This window comes from Bactrocera oleae, chromosome 4 (assembly GCF_042242935.1).
Source record: "Bactrocera oleae isolate idBacOlea1 chromosome 4, idBacOlea1, whole genome shotgun sequence".
Taxonomy (NCBI): Eukaryota; Metazoa; Arthropoda; class Insecta; order Diptera; family Tephritidae; genus Bactrocera; species Bactrocera oleae.
In genome coordinates this window covers 37,267,291-37,282,809 of record NC_091538.1, presented here as the reverse complement: position 1 = coordinate 37,282,809, position 15,519 = coordinate 37,267,291, and the positions used below count along the sequence as shown (strand labels likewise).

General features: G+C 31.6%; 1 protein-coding gene across 6 annotated transcripts in view; it reads right to left on the bottom strand.

The window, feature by feature from the left end:
- Positions 1 to 15,519, bottom strand: part of CNT2 (Concentrative nucleoside transporter 2) — a 51,929-nt gene that overhangs the window by 15,877 nt on the left and 20,533 nt on the right. The window lies entirely within an intron of this gene.

Below are 15,519 nucleotides of genomic sequence, written 5' to 3'. Positions count from 1 at the left end.
GAAAATAATTCTTCATCAAGACAATGCACATGCTCACAAAGGTGTTTTAGCAATGACAAAATTAAACGAAATAAAGTACGTATTGCTTGAGCATCCACCGTGTTCACCAGATTTGGCTACCAGCGACTACTACCTCTTCAGAAACCTGAAACGATTCCTTCGTGGAAAGCGTTTTTCGTCAAATGAAGAAGCTATTACAGTCGTAGACGGGTATTTTGCAGAGTTTCGGAAAGTCATTATAGGGATGACATAAAATTATTGGAGGATCATTGAAATAAATGTATTGAAGTAAAGGGTGATTATATTAAAAAATAAAATATATTTCATACCAAAAACCGTATATTTACTAAATATTAAAATGCTTCTTTACATATGTAGATATATTATTATTGTATTAGTGTATACGTTAAATATCTGTTTTACCGATTCTGTTTTCGCGATCTATTTTCGTCGCGCAAATATGTATGTAAGTACAAGTATATGTGTATGAACATTTATATAAATATACGGCATAGAATCTGAATGCGACTTTATACCCTACACTGCGTACTATATGTTAAATTTTTAAATTTAAATCATTTGCACAAAAAAAAAACGGTACGGTAAAGTAACACTGATTATTACACAATACCTTTAATAAAACGAAAAAAAAGAATCAGTTTAATAAAATTATATCTATATATATTTATATATGTACATATTTTCGAAGTCCCTTTTGGCAAATATTCATCAATACCCCTTATTCTTTGTCAAACAAAAACAAGTAGGATTGCATACTTAAACATACAAATTAATTTACCGAGGTTAGTCGGTAAGTTTTAAAAAAAACCGAAGCTTGACGCTTTGAGTTGTGATGAGTAACTAAACTGATATTTCTTTATTTAACTTCCTTTTATATATTATTCTCTTATTTACTTAAATAGTAAATTACATTTCTAGCTTATTCAACATAAAGATTATTCTCTTATTTACGTAAAGTGTCGATTACTTTTCTAGCTTATTCGACATATCAAAGAAGAACGTTAAGCGGTGTGCCTGAAATCCATTTCCAAACTGTTCCTATTTTAATAACCCCTTTTTTTATTCTATTAGTGTCAATCATTACTTGTTTGTAACAATGTATTTATTATTCGCATTTCTGAATCCTTACTTGAGTCATCAAGTAGTACTATTTTGGTATCAGTTTTCATTTCTGAATCCTTACTTGAGTCATCAAGTAGTACTATTTCGGTATCAGTTTTGTATTTTTGTATAATATTCTCAAGTAATGATGAATTCGTCAAATGATATAATAAATCACATTTTTCGAAAATTACTGCATTTTTTTCCTCAATAAGTATGAAACTTTCCCTTGTATAGTCTGTTATGTCCGGTGTTATAGTAGTGATATATAAAAATATCAATAAAATATTAACATATATCTTCATAGTGCCTATAAAATAGTAGGTTTAAATTTTAATATTATCTTTATGGATTATTCTATTTCTATTTTGTATTTTAACTTTATTTCCTAAATCGTATGTTGCTATTTGTTTTTTATATTTAGGATTTAATTTATTCTTTTCTCCATATATTTATGCCCTGAACAGCGTCCGTCCGTCTGTCTGATATCGATCTGAAATTTTACACCCATCCTTCTTTCACCAAGAAGCTGCTCATTTGTCGGAATGGCTGATATCGGACCACTATAGCATATAGCTACCATAAAAAATGAACAATCCGAATCAAGTGCTGGTATGGGAAACTTTTTTATTTGACGTAATACCTTCATGAAATTTGGCATGAGTTATTTCCTAAGGCAACAATGTAATCTCGGAAGAAATTGTTTAGATGGAAATACTATAGCATATAGTTGCCGTATAAACTGAACGATTGGAGTAAAGTGCTTGCATGCAAAACTTTTTTATTTGTCAAGGTATCTTAACTAATTTGGCAACTAATTTGGGTTATTGTCCAAGGCAACAATGTAATCTCCGAAGAAATTGTTCAGATTAGATTACTATAGCATACAGCTGCCATACAAACCGAACGATCGGAATCAAGTGCTTGCATGGAAAACTCTTTCATTTGACGAGGTAGCTTCACGAAATTACATCGGAATCAAGTTCTTGTAAGTAACCTTTGTATTTGTGAAGGGTATTAAAGCTTCGGTGCAACCGAAATTAAATTTTTTTTCTTATTTCTCATATATAATTTCCTCTTTATGATAATTTTTTTGAAGCCTTTTTTTTATGATACTGTAAGATCTTTTCCTCAGCATTCTTCAAGGTGTCTTTTAAATTTTCGTGAATTTCTCTATTAAATAAAATATTACAAGGTAATTTGCCCGTACCTGTATTAGTGTTTTACTCTCTCTGACGTGGTGTACAATAATAAATTTGTATATTTAGCCGTTCCATTAAAGATTTTAACTGTATTGTACTTAAGCCTGGCTCATTATCTATAACTATACTTTTAACATTTTTAAAAAACCAAAACTTTATTTTCTAAATGTAATTTGTCTTCAATATGTCTCACAACTAGTAGTAAGAATCTATATATGAATGAAATTTTAATTTTAATGCGAAACAAATATCGATGTGGAGTTGCCGCTTCACCTATTGGAATTTGTTTTGGGTGCCTTTCATATATATTACTATTGCATATACTGCAATTTTTCGCATATTTCTTAAATTGTTTAATTATTAATGGCCATAATATCGTTGCCTAATTTTGGCCAAACTTTCAGTACAATTCCTGTATGCTCTATTATGCGTTTGCCTAATTATAGCACCTTATACGTCTTTTATTTCATAAAGCATTTCAGTTGTGCAGTATATTCCAGTAACTACTTTTGGGTTTATATAATCTTTCAGAACACCTATTATATTTTTTGGTGTGTCATATTCAATTATAAAGCGTTTATTGTTAAAATAAGAAATCGTCTCAAGATTAGATAAAAAGTTTGCAATAGGAACTGTGATTTTGACAATTTTGGGTCATAAGGTGACAGACGTTAAAGGAACTATTTATGGAAAGTTTTAGGTAGGGATTCTTATAGGATTTGTCCTTAGCGAATGTGGTTATTGTAGCTTTAGTGTTTTAGGATATATATACATTAAACCAATAAGAGGACGGGGCCACTTCCATTTTATCAAAACTTATAGCCCACATATGCCTCTTTCTATTGCGACCCCCTAAGTATAAAATTACAGTTTTGGATCATAACTTATTCTTAGTCATGACAATTTAAAGGTTTTGTATGTACGTGTTTGTCAAGGAACATGTGCACCAAGTTTCATTAATATATCTGAATTTTTACTCGAGTTACAGCTTGCACAGATAGACAGACGGACGGACGAACTGACGGACAGATAGTCATCGGATCTCTACTCGTCTCGTCATCTTGATCATTTATATATTTATATAGTACTATATTACAGTACTAGCTCCAAATTTTTTTTCTCAAGTTGGTACATCTGTCGTAAGAACACATGCATAGTTACAAGTTATTCTGCCAAATAATTCTTTGTTTACAAGCCAATTGAATTTGACGTGTCAGAGTATTTTTTTAATATGGAAAAAATTTAATATCGCGCAGTGATTATATTCTTTGTTTTACAAGTTTAAAAGCAAAAAGCAAGGGAAATTTATGAACAATTGTTAGAAGTGTATAAGGAGTTCTCACCTTTAATTCGCATGGTTCAATTTTGAGCTGGTGAGTTTAAACGTACTCGTATTATGCTTGAAAGCGATCCACGCGAAGGACGATCAAACCCCACAACCATACCAAAAATCATTGAGCAAGTTCATAATATTGCTAGTGAAGATCCAAGTTTGATGAAATTGCTTATGCCATAAACATCTTAGACGAACGAGTACTTTATATTTTACATAGAGAATTACATTTGAAAAAGCTGTTTGGAAAGTTAGTGTCGCACATGTTAATAATTCAACAAAAACTGGATCGAAAATAAATTTCTCAGCATAATTTTGAGCGTTTTAGCAGGAATAGGATAGACAGGATGAGACTTGGATCTACCACCATGATCCTAAATTGAAACAAGAACGTTTGCAGACTGAAGCTGGTTGTTCAGCTCCGAAGGTTGTTCAGGCGAAGTCACAACGATCAACAAAGAAGGTTATGGTATCAGTTTTTGGGATGCATAAGGAATTTCGTTGATTGATTATCTGCAGAATGGTATAACAATAACTCTAAATATTATTGCAGCCTTTTGGATTAGCTAGATGATGATGATGATGAATTCGTGAGAAAAGACCTGGTTTGCAACACAGAAAATAATTCTTCATCAAGACAATGCACATGCTCACAAAGGTGTTTTAGCAATGACAAAATTAAACGAAATAAAGTACGTATTGCTTGAGCATCCACCGTGTTCACCAGATTTGGCTACCAGCGACTACTACCTCTTCAGAAACCTGAAACGATTCCTTCGTGGAAAGCGTTTTTCGTCAAATGAAGAAGCTATTACAGTCGTAGACGGGTATTTTGCAGAGTTTCGGAAAATCATTATAGGGATGACATAAAATTATTGGAGGATCATTGAAATAAATGTATTGAAGTAAAGGGTGATTATATTAAAAAATAAAATATATTTCATACCAAAAACCGTATATTTACTAAATATTAAAATGCTTCTTTACATATGTAGATATATTATTATTGTATTAGTGTATACGTAAAATATCTGTTTTACCGATTCTGTTTTCGCGATCTATTTTCGTCGCGCAAATATGTATGTAAGTACAAGTATATGTGTATGAACATTTATATAAATATACGGCATAGAATCTGAATGCGACTTTATACCCTACACTGCGTACTATATGTTAAATTTTTAAATTTAAATCATTTGCACAAAAAAAAAACGGTACGGTAAAGTAACACTGATTATTACACAATACCTTTAATAAAACGAAAAAAAAGAATCAGTTTAATAAAATTATATCTATATATATTTATATATGTACATATTTTCGAAGTCCCTTTTGGCAAATATTCATCAATACCCCTTATTCTTTGTCAAACAAAAACAAGTAGGATTGCATTCTTAAACATAAAGCATATTACATACAAATTAATTTACCGAGGTTAATCGGTAAGTTTTAAAAAAACCGAAGCTTGACGCTTTGAGTTGTGATGAGTAACTAAACTGATATTTCTTTATTTAACTTCCTTTTATATATTACTCTCTTATTTACTTAAATAGTAAATTACATTTCTAGCTTATTCAACATACAGATTATTCTCTTATTTACGTAAAGTGTCGATTACTTTTCTAGCTTATTCGACATATCAAAGAAGAACGTTAAGCGGTGTGCCTGAAATCCATTTCCAAACTGTTCCTATTTTAATAACCCCTTTTTTTATTCTATTAGTGTCAATCATTACTTGTTTGTAACAATGTATTTATTATTCGCATTTCTGAATCCTTACTTGAGTCATCAAGTAGTACTATTTTGGTATCAGTTTTCATTTCTGAATCCTTACTTGAGTCATCAAGTAGTACTATTTCGGTATCAGTTTTGTATTTTTGTATAATATTCTCAAGTAATGATGAATTCGTCAAATGATATAATAAATCACATTTTTCGAAAATTACTGCATTTTTTTCCTCAATAAGTATGAAACTTTCCCTTGTATAGTCTGTTATGTCCGGTGTTATAGTAGTGATATATAAAAATATCAATAAAATATTAACATATATCTTCATAGTGCCTATAAAATAGTAGGTTTAAATTTTAATATTATCTTTATGGATTATTCTATTTCTATTTTGTATTTTAACTTTATTTCCTAAATCGTATGTTGCTATTTGTTTTTTATATTTAGGATTTAATTTATTCTTTTCTCCATATATTTATGCCCTGAACAGCGTCCGTCCGTCTGTCTGATATCGATCTGAAATTTTACACCCATCCTTCTTTCACCAAGAAGCTGCTCATTTGTCGGAATGGCTGATATCGGACCACTATAGCATATAGCTACCATAAAAAATGAACAATCCGAATCAAGTGCTGGTATGGGAAACTTTTTTATTTGACGTAATACCTTCATGAAATTTGGCATGAGTTATTTCCTAAGGCAACAATGTAATCTCGGAAGAAATTGTTTAGATGGAAATACTATAGCATATAGCTGCCGTATAAACTGAACGATTGGAGTAAAGTGCTTGCATGCAAAACTTTTTTATTTGTCAAGGTATCTTAACTAATTTGGCAACTAATTTGGGTTATTGTCCAAGGCAACAATGTAATCTCCGAAGAAATTGTTCAGATTAGATTACTATAGCATACAGCTGCCATACAAACCGAACGATCGGAATCAAGTGCTTGCATGGAAAACTCTTTCATTTGACGAGGTAGCTTCACGAAATTACATCGGAATCAAGTTCTTGTAAGTAACCTTTGTATTTGTGAAGGGTATTAAAGCTTCGGTGCAACCGAAATTAAATTTTTTTTCTTATTTCTCATATATAATTTCCTCTTTATGATAATTTTTTTGAAGCCTTTTTTTTATGATACTGTAAGATCTTTTCCTCAGCATTCTTCAAGGTGTCTTTTAAATTTTCGTGAATTTCTCTATTAAATAAAATATTACAAGGTAATTTGCCCGTACCTGTATTAGTGTTTTACTCTCTCTGACGTGGTGTACAATAATAAATTTGTATATTTAGCCGTTCCATTAAAGATTTTAACTGTATTGTACTTAAGCCTGGCTCATTATCTATAACTATACTTTTAACATTTTTAAAAAACCAAAACTTTATTTTCTAAATGTAATTTGTCTTCAATATGTCTCACAACTAGTAGTAAGAATCTATATATGAATGAAATTTTAATTTTAATGCGAAACAAATATCTATGTGGAGTTGCCGCTTCACCTATTGGAATTTGTTTTGGGTGCCTTTCATATATATTACTATTGCATATACTGCAATTTTTCGCATATTTCTTAAATTGTTTAATTATTAATGGCCTTAATATTGTTGCCTAATTTTGGCCAAACTTTCAGTACAATTCCTGTATGCTCTATTATGCGTTTGCCTAATTATAGCACCTTATACGTCTTTTATTTCATAAAGCATTTCAGTTGTGCAGTATATTCCAGTAACTACTTTTGGGTTTATATAATCTTTCAGAACACCTATTATCGTTTTTGGTTTGTCATATTCAATTATAAAGCGTTTATTGTTAAAATAAGAAATCGTCTTTAGATTATTGATATTGGATAATTTTGTATCGCTTCGATCTTTTTTGGATCCGCTTCAATAATATTTTTGGCTACTACATATCCTAACAATTCCACCTCCTGTTGTAAAATTTTGACTTTTTAATAGATATTTTCATATTTGAATTCTTTATTATTTTAATTACTAAATTCAAATGTTTTGTGTGTTCGTCCAAACTTTTTGAAAAAATTATTATTATATAGTCCCTTAATACGTTATCCATGGCTCTTAGAAAAATGCTTGGTGCATTCCAACTGACATTCGGAAAAATTCATATTTTCCACCGAGAATTCCGTTTCCTCTATATCGTTTTCCTTCATTAATATTTGGTAAAACGTAGACTCTAAATCGATTGTGGAAAAATATTTTGATTTTCCTAAATTTGTAAGTATTACCTCAAGGTTTAAAATTGGATATATATTCAATAGAAATAGTTTTTTCGGACTGCCGTCATCATTTATTCCCTTTTTTAGAACAACCCATACTGGGGAATTGTATGGACTTTTACTTTCCCCAAGTATTTGTTTTTGGAATAAGTTTTGGATTTCGTTATTAAAGAAATTATTTACTGACATTGGATAAGTATATGGTTTTGACTAAATTGGCCTTTCCTCAATTATTCTTATTTCGCTTAAACATTGGTACAAAAACGTAAATTTTATTTACTTCACTATGCAGTCTGAAAATTTTATTAATTATTTCATCATGTAAATTTTGTATTAATTCTTCTTTTTTACCTTATCCGAAGGATATTTGGAAGGTTCTGCTGACCTTAAGTTATTCAAAAAGTTTCCATTTTCAGAAACATCTTTATCTTTGTTTTGTTTTAAATTTTTGGTTTTTCCAACATTTATATCGGTCGGTGCCTTAGGACTTTCTTGTCCCAAAAGTTAAAACTTTCATTCTAAATAATATTATTTGCTTTTTTACTCTTTTTATACTCTCGCAACTTGTTGCTACAGAGTATAATAGTTTTGTTCACCTAACAGTTGTTTTTATTACCTAAAACTAATCGAGCTAGATATAGGGTTATATTAATATAAATGATCAGAATGAAGCGACGAGTTGAAACCCGGTGAGATATCTTTATGAAACTTGGTGCACATATTTCTTGGTACCGTAAGACGGTTGGTATTGCAGATAGGCGTAATCGGAACACTGCCACTCCCACAAAACGCCATTAATCAAAAACAAATAAATTGCCATAACTAAAGTTATTTGATACACAGGATCACATTAGGGAGGGGCCTCTGCAGTTAAAATTTGTTTTTAAAAGTGGTCGTGGTCCCGCCCCCTAATAGGTATATTGTGCATATCTCCTAAGCCGCGAATTTACACGTTTTCAGCGCCGTATAGTATGACATGATGCGACACGTAACACTAGTACTATGGACAATAACGCCATCTCTTATAACAAAATTCTCTTAATAACAAAATTCACTGGAAGCAAATGCTTTTAGCATCTCTACCCACAGTGTGAAAATGGGTGAAATCGGGTGACAATCCTGCCCACTTCCAATATAACGGTACTGTTAAAATACTAAATAAAAAATAAATACTAAAAGCGCGATAAACCAAGCACTAAACAAGCCAGAGACATTAAATTTTATCTCTAGGATGGTATAAGATGATTTTATAGGAACCACGTTTAAAATTAGATAGTGGTTAGATTTTTTCACTTTCCAGTATGCAAATCAAGCAACAATAATTATATCGAGGTAAGACTTTGCGTTAATAATAATAAATATAATACGTTTAAAGTATGCCACCTTATGACCAAAAATTGTCTAAATCGAACCAAAACTGTTCAAGATTCTAGGTACTGAATATGTGGACCCCAGTGCCTATAGTTGACCTTCTACCGAAAATATCGGTCAATCCACAAAGAAATCTCAAACGAGTATACCATTTAACTTTGCGAGAGTATAAAATGTTCGGTTACATCTGAACTTAGCCCTTCCTTACTTGTTATTATTTTGTATTGTTTGTATAGGCCTAGGTTTATTTATGACCCGATCCATGTCCCTTGATCAATGTGCATTGGTACTGGATTTGTTTGATATTGGTTGGTAATCCTTTGAGAATACCTTAAATTTTTTTGGAAATTCGATATTCTTCGATTTGTTTGTGGGTGGGTTCGTGAATCAAATTCATATTTGTTTTTTGAAAATTGCAGAGCAAATTGTGCTCGAATGCAGTTCTTGCGCTTTAGCATTTGGCAAATTTGTAGGTGCTAAAATGAAAAGTATTTGGTTTAATGGATAGTTAAAACCAGTTATAAAAGTCAAGGGTATTGTGATTTCAGAGTTTGTCCCGTGCGTCATTATTGTCTTGTTTATTAATAAAGTCAATTTTTGATTTACTTTATTATAATAGTCTATTAAGGATTTCGGTCCTTGTCGCAAACCGCTCATATCCTGATCAATTATGTGAATTGGTCTTCTAGTTTCCCTCCAGCTGACGTAGGATTTACCAGAAAATTCTGAAAAATATTGGCATTGGATTGACAATATCTGAGCTTTCGTTGCAAGTTATATAGTCATTTATCGTTTGAGATTCGTATTCTGTCACCTGTGTAGTATTGTATTTGTCACTATACTAACTCGGTTTGTTAATTGTTTATTATTTCAGCTCTTAGATTAGCCGTTTGGACAGCTACTAATTTAGCTATATCCTCTGGGGTGAAATTACTAACTGACATTTTGGAAAATTGATATATTAATCCGTCCACTTTGATTTTTATTCAATTGTACCTGTTAGCTTTTTGTTTTGATTTCTTCTGGGAAGAGAGGCTCTTTTATTCTGAAGGGTCGCTTTTGTAGGAATCGCAGAATTGAGCTGTTATCCGGGTCTTCTTATTTTAGTTATTTGCATGGTCGAGCTAAGGTTTTTCTGTTGTTGTTGTTGCAAAAAATTTAGCTCAATCGGAAAATTTTTAAAAAGACCAAAGCTGATGAATTCTGATGAATAACTAAACGGATATTTCTTGATTTAACTTCTTTTTATATATTATTCTATTTATTACTTAAAGAGTTAATTATATTTCTAGCTTATTTTACATAAACAGTATTCTCTTATTTACCTAAAGTGTCGATTACCTTTCCAGCTTATTCGACATATCAAAGAAGAACGTTAAGCGGTCTTCTTTGCTTATGATTAATTAATAAATTTGGTTTAGTTAAGAGCTTAGCGGTTTGTGAGATTGGTGGTGTTAACTATCATCCATAAATACGCACAAACAATTCGTGCATACCAATGATGGGAAAGTACGCTTAATTGTGCATTTTTGCGCCCTTCTAACTATAGTAGGCAATTTACGCACAATCGACTACTTTTTGGCACAATTTGACGAAAGACGAAAATATTTTTTTTATATCTGAAATCTCTTCGTAGTAAAATGTTTATTTGCGACTTAAAGAATACGATATTTTGAAAACTATACAGTATTACAGCACATACACTATTTTTAATAATAGTGAAGGTAACTTCGAGAAAAGGAAAAAAAAAGTTTACAAATAGTAAAGCGGCCAGTGCGTATTTTTTAGGACATTAGATAGGTAATTGTAAAATTGTAGGCCTTTCTACAATGCAGGTATTATTTTTATACTCTTGCAACATGTTGTTACAGATTACACCCTTACTTCCCATATAACACAATTTTTAATTCCATCTGATTCTTTCACTTTCCAAGCATCAATGACCACCGATAATAGTATGCCTGTATGTCGAAAAGGGAATCGGATCAATTAATTTCCATAGCCCAAAAAACATAATTTAAAGATTTTCGAACTGCCATTTGGCTTTATATCGTATATATCGGTTAATATGTAAGATATCTTACCAATATTAACTGAACGTATAATATTGAGTACACTATAGTTTTATGCCAAAATATGTGAAATTGGTCGATGAATTACGCCAACTCCCTTATACTACAAATAGTGATGTTATATTTTATTCTAATAAACCTTATGCCAAATATGTCGGTGAGTGTGTGAGTTATATTATATATTTATGAAATTGCTTAAAAATATGTTCTCAATTATATTTGAGCAATGTCAAAAGTTAGTGTAATCGGCTCAGACTTTTTCTGCCCCCAATATACTCTATATAGTGATTTCCGACATTCCACCTATCTCTAAACAGATCAGGTTGGTAATAATGTGTGATACTTTAATGAAATTAAGTGGACAAGATTTATTAGAAATTATGTAGTTTACGAAACCTTATATCCCTAATATAATTATTCCGATTTTCTGATTTCCGTTTTGCACATCAAATCAATATATAATATTAAAATTAGCCTGTTATATTCATAGAACTAAGTGAGTACAATACCTTCAGTATAAGTTAAAAAGAAAAAAATTTGATTGTTATCCATTCACGATTTCGTCGAATAATGAATGTTTTGAAAATTTTGTCAATACCTGAAAGTAATTCTCCGGCATAGCTATATAAGATCAAATTAATAAACACGTATTAAGAATACGTTTTCGTTTTTTTGTTAATGAATAGTTTGAAAAAATTTCTGTCAAATTCCATCCCGGGTGCATACTTAGATATGTATGTAAAGGAATGCGCAAAACCTTGCATGTGCTAAAAGAGCGTAAGTGAACGTATACGTTTACACACGGATTGTCACAAGCACACACCAGTGAAGAGCGTAAAACGGGCACTTACGATGAGACAAGTGGCGCGGCCGGCGGTGCACATTTTATTTAAGAAATTTTGCTAATTCCTACTTGAAAAAATAACAAATAGTTCGTTTTATTAAATACCAAATTGTCCAACTCCAAATATAAATGCCACTCAACCTCAAATAATAATAGACCCGCTCGTTCCACTCCTGCAAACATATTGATTATTTTTAATCGTTGTCCAGCAACTGTCGAGTTTTTCTGTTATTACTTTTCATAACTAACTAAATTTTTTGCGGTTAAAAGAAATAAATATGAACGTTTCATAAATAATTGGGCGACAAAAAAGCTTATGTGGGAACGGGTTTTTTTTTCACATTTCTATTCAATGCTACCATACACAAGAATTACGCAGACTAGTCAGTTAAATAATAAAAACGATTTGTCTCCTTTTGTAGGTATTCGGGTACAAAAGGGTACAATTAGTCTCTTCATAGGACACGCTCAAACATAAGGGAACAGTTCATTTCATATAAAAAAATCAAAAGTGGTATTAGTCACATGTTCCTTTGCGACGAATCGCGGACTTATCTCGGACTTGTCGCATTTTTTGCAGGGTACCAATATAATGTCAATTAAAGAACGTCGTTTGACTCTGGTCGTGCGCATTCCTGCTTGTGTACAAAGCGCATTGATCTTTTCAACGAATTCTCAATTGCAGATAAACATAAATTAGTATGTAACTACATACAAGTCCATCTACTAGGGTACCAATATATCTCAAAAAAGGACATAAAATATATTAATAAATTAAAAGTGCGGTTTAAAATAAAATATAAATAAAATATTTTATTTGGAAGTAAATACGAAACGGCATTAATAAAAAAAAGTACGCGTTTTTACTAATCCAATCTGGAATAAAAAAAAAATTTATTTAACCTAAAAGAGTTCGGTTTAAAATTCATCAAGTCATTTGAATCAGTTTCCTTTGAACAAAATTTTAACTTCCTTGTTTTAACATACACATAAAAAACAATGAATGAGGACCAAAATCATAATACACCTGCAATAGCTACACGCTCAAAACAGGTTGTTAAATTTATGTTAGAAAGTGATAGTTCAATAAGATACTGCACTCGATATTCTTGTTCACCAATTCAAGAAAACTCTGAATCGGTGTTAGAAATTAAAAAGAAAAATCTTGACAATTTTTAGACACGCCCCCAAGCGGTTCATGACGCAATAGTAGATTCTGACGATTCAATTTGGCTTGGGAAGCTCTAAAAGTGAGATACGAAAATGAAAGACATTGGCCCACAAACAAGTAACGTCATTAATGAATGTTGGTTCTATCCACACAAAATATTCCCACAGACAGTTGGGACCCTATACTGGTAAAAATATGCACCTACCATTTTCTAACTAACCAGTACAAAATACCAGAAAGGGTAGACAAAAAAATTACTAAAACAAAAAACTATTGAACTTGAATTTTTCACATATATTTTGAGGTTATGTTAAAAAAGTCTATAGGCAAAAGTTATAGATATTTTTATTAACTACAACATTGCCATATAAAGGTTTTCTATAAGAAAACTTTCTCCCCTTCCTTTTCCACACCTCAGACCCACAGTTAATTATTTTTTCATTAATGTTTACTTTTTTATCTTTCGTTTCCGAAGGTTTCAACCTTCCATGAATTTCTTTCTTATGTTATCAAAAATTCCTGCACTAGTTTAATATACTACAATCTTGCGAGAAGTTCAAACTATTAAAAATTAACGAAAGAAACAATTTCGTCAGAACAAAACGACTTAGTACAAACTGTTTGTCAATGCGCATACATATAAAAAGCCTTTTCAATTGCTTATATTGTCACAAAACACACCACTCAATGCTTTATTACAGCAAATTTCCTATTTCACCGCAAAGCAGCGCTTACAAGAAAAGAACTACGGGTTTATTTGCAACAGAAGTACCAAATCCCGAAAATTGCTATGCTACTCAAACGGTATACAAAATAGAGTATTACTACCCACAGCAGTCATCTCCATCGAACACAGAGGATAACTCTTCAAAATAGACCAAGGACCACGATGATCATACATAGCGTCTAGGGCACAAAATAGGCTACAACTGCCAAATAAAATCTGGCCCATTACCCTAATTTTCATCCAAGCGGATAATCGAATTAAAGCAAAATCTATAATCCTATCGCAACTCTCTAAAGTGTTTCCAAGCAATCACATAATATAATAAATAGCAAGCATTGGCAAAAAGTTGAACACCCTCGCTCAAATAGATATTCTTTTAGGCGGGGATCTCATACCACAGACAATACTTGAAGGTATTGAGAGAATTTCAAACATACTTCTGGCACAAAATACAATTTTTGGGTGGATACTAAATGGACAACCTATAGAAACAGTATCCACGTTAACAACTCTAGTTGACGAAATATCAAAAGAACGCCTTAATTCACAATTAAGTAAACGTTGGGAGTTAGAAGAACTCTACCCCAGAAGATCAGTACTATGAAGACTTTAAAAACGCCACAACTACCCGATGAAATAATGGCCGGTACGTAGTACGACTACCGCTAAAGCTAAAATTTTCCAACACTCCTCGAATTGGCAGAAGATTCAAAGTCAAAATTCCCTCTGACAACCCCAGTGTTAAAAACACAAAAAAAAAATATGTAATCTAATCAATTCGCCCAAATATTTTCAAAAATATTCCAAATTTCGTCAAATGGAATGCATATCTAACCAATTTTCATATCCACTACGATGTCAATATCCGCATTATCCACAATAACAATCAGTTACCCGGATTTCAACTCGTCTCGTCATCCTAATCATTTATATTATATGTATATACGAGTAAGTGTTTATATTCTTATATCTATCTCGATTAGTTTTAGGTGATACATACAGCCGTTAGGTGAACAAAACTATTATACTCTGTAGCAACATGTTGTAAGAGTATAAAAATGACAACAGAGGATTTCTGTAAAGATTGACATATCTGGCTTAAAAATTTAAAAAAAATGGACGTGGTCCCGCCTCTAATAGGTTTAATGCACATGACTTACAAACTTTTAAAGTTATGTCAATCAAACCTAGTGGAAATAGTTAATCTAGCATATCTGGATATGCTATAAATTAAATGGTATGATACTTATGCCATCCCTTATGCAGAACTTATGTTGGAAACTGCTAAAAATGCGTTAACTCGCTAAAGAAAAACCCCACAAGCATTAAATTATACAATACAAGTAAATATAGTACGGCAGGGTGGTACGCTGAAATCACATATCTCAGCAACTACTTCAAAGTTTTGAGCGAAATCGGCATCCACTCCTACTTCCTATATAGCACAATTTTAAATTTCATCAGTTTCTGTTAACCGTATATTAATTAAACACTTAGAAAGATATTAGAATACAACTTTGGACAAATGATACCTTCAAAAGTTTGCCATCTCTCAGCTAAAAGTGATCGAAATGAGACCATAATTTCACAAGCAGCTAAATAGTGAAAGATAATAAAATGAACATCTTTTTTTCACAATAATGGGGCCTGGAGCTAAAAATCGGTTCAGTACTTCCTATAGTCCCCATCTACAAAATGATAGATTTTCAAACTTCT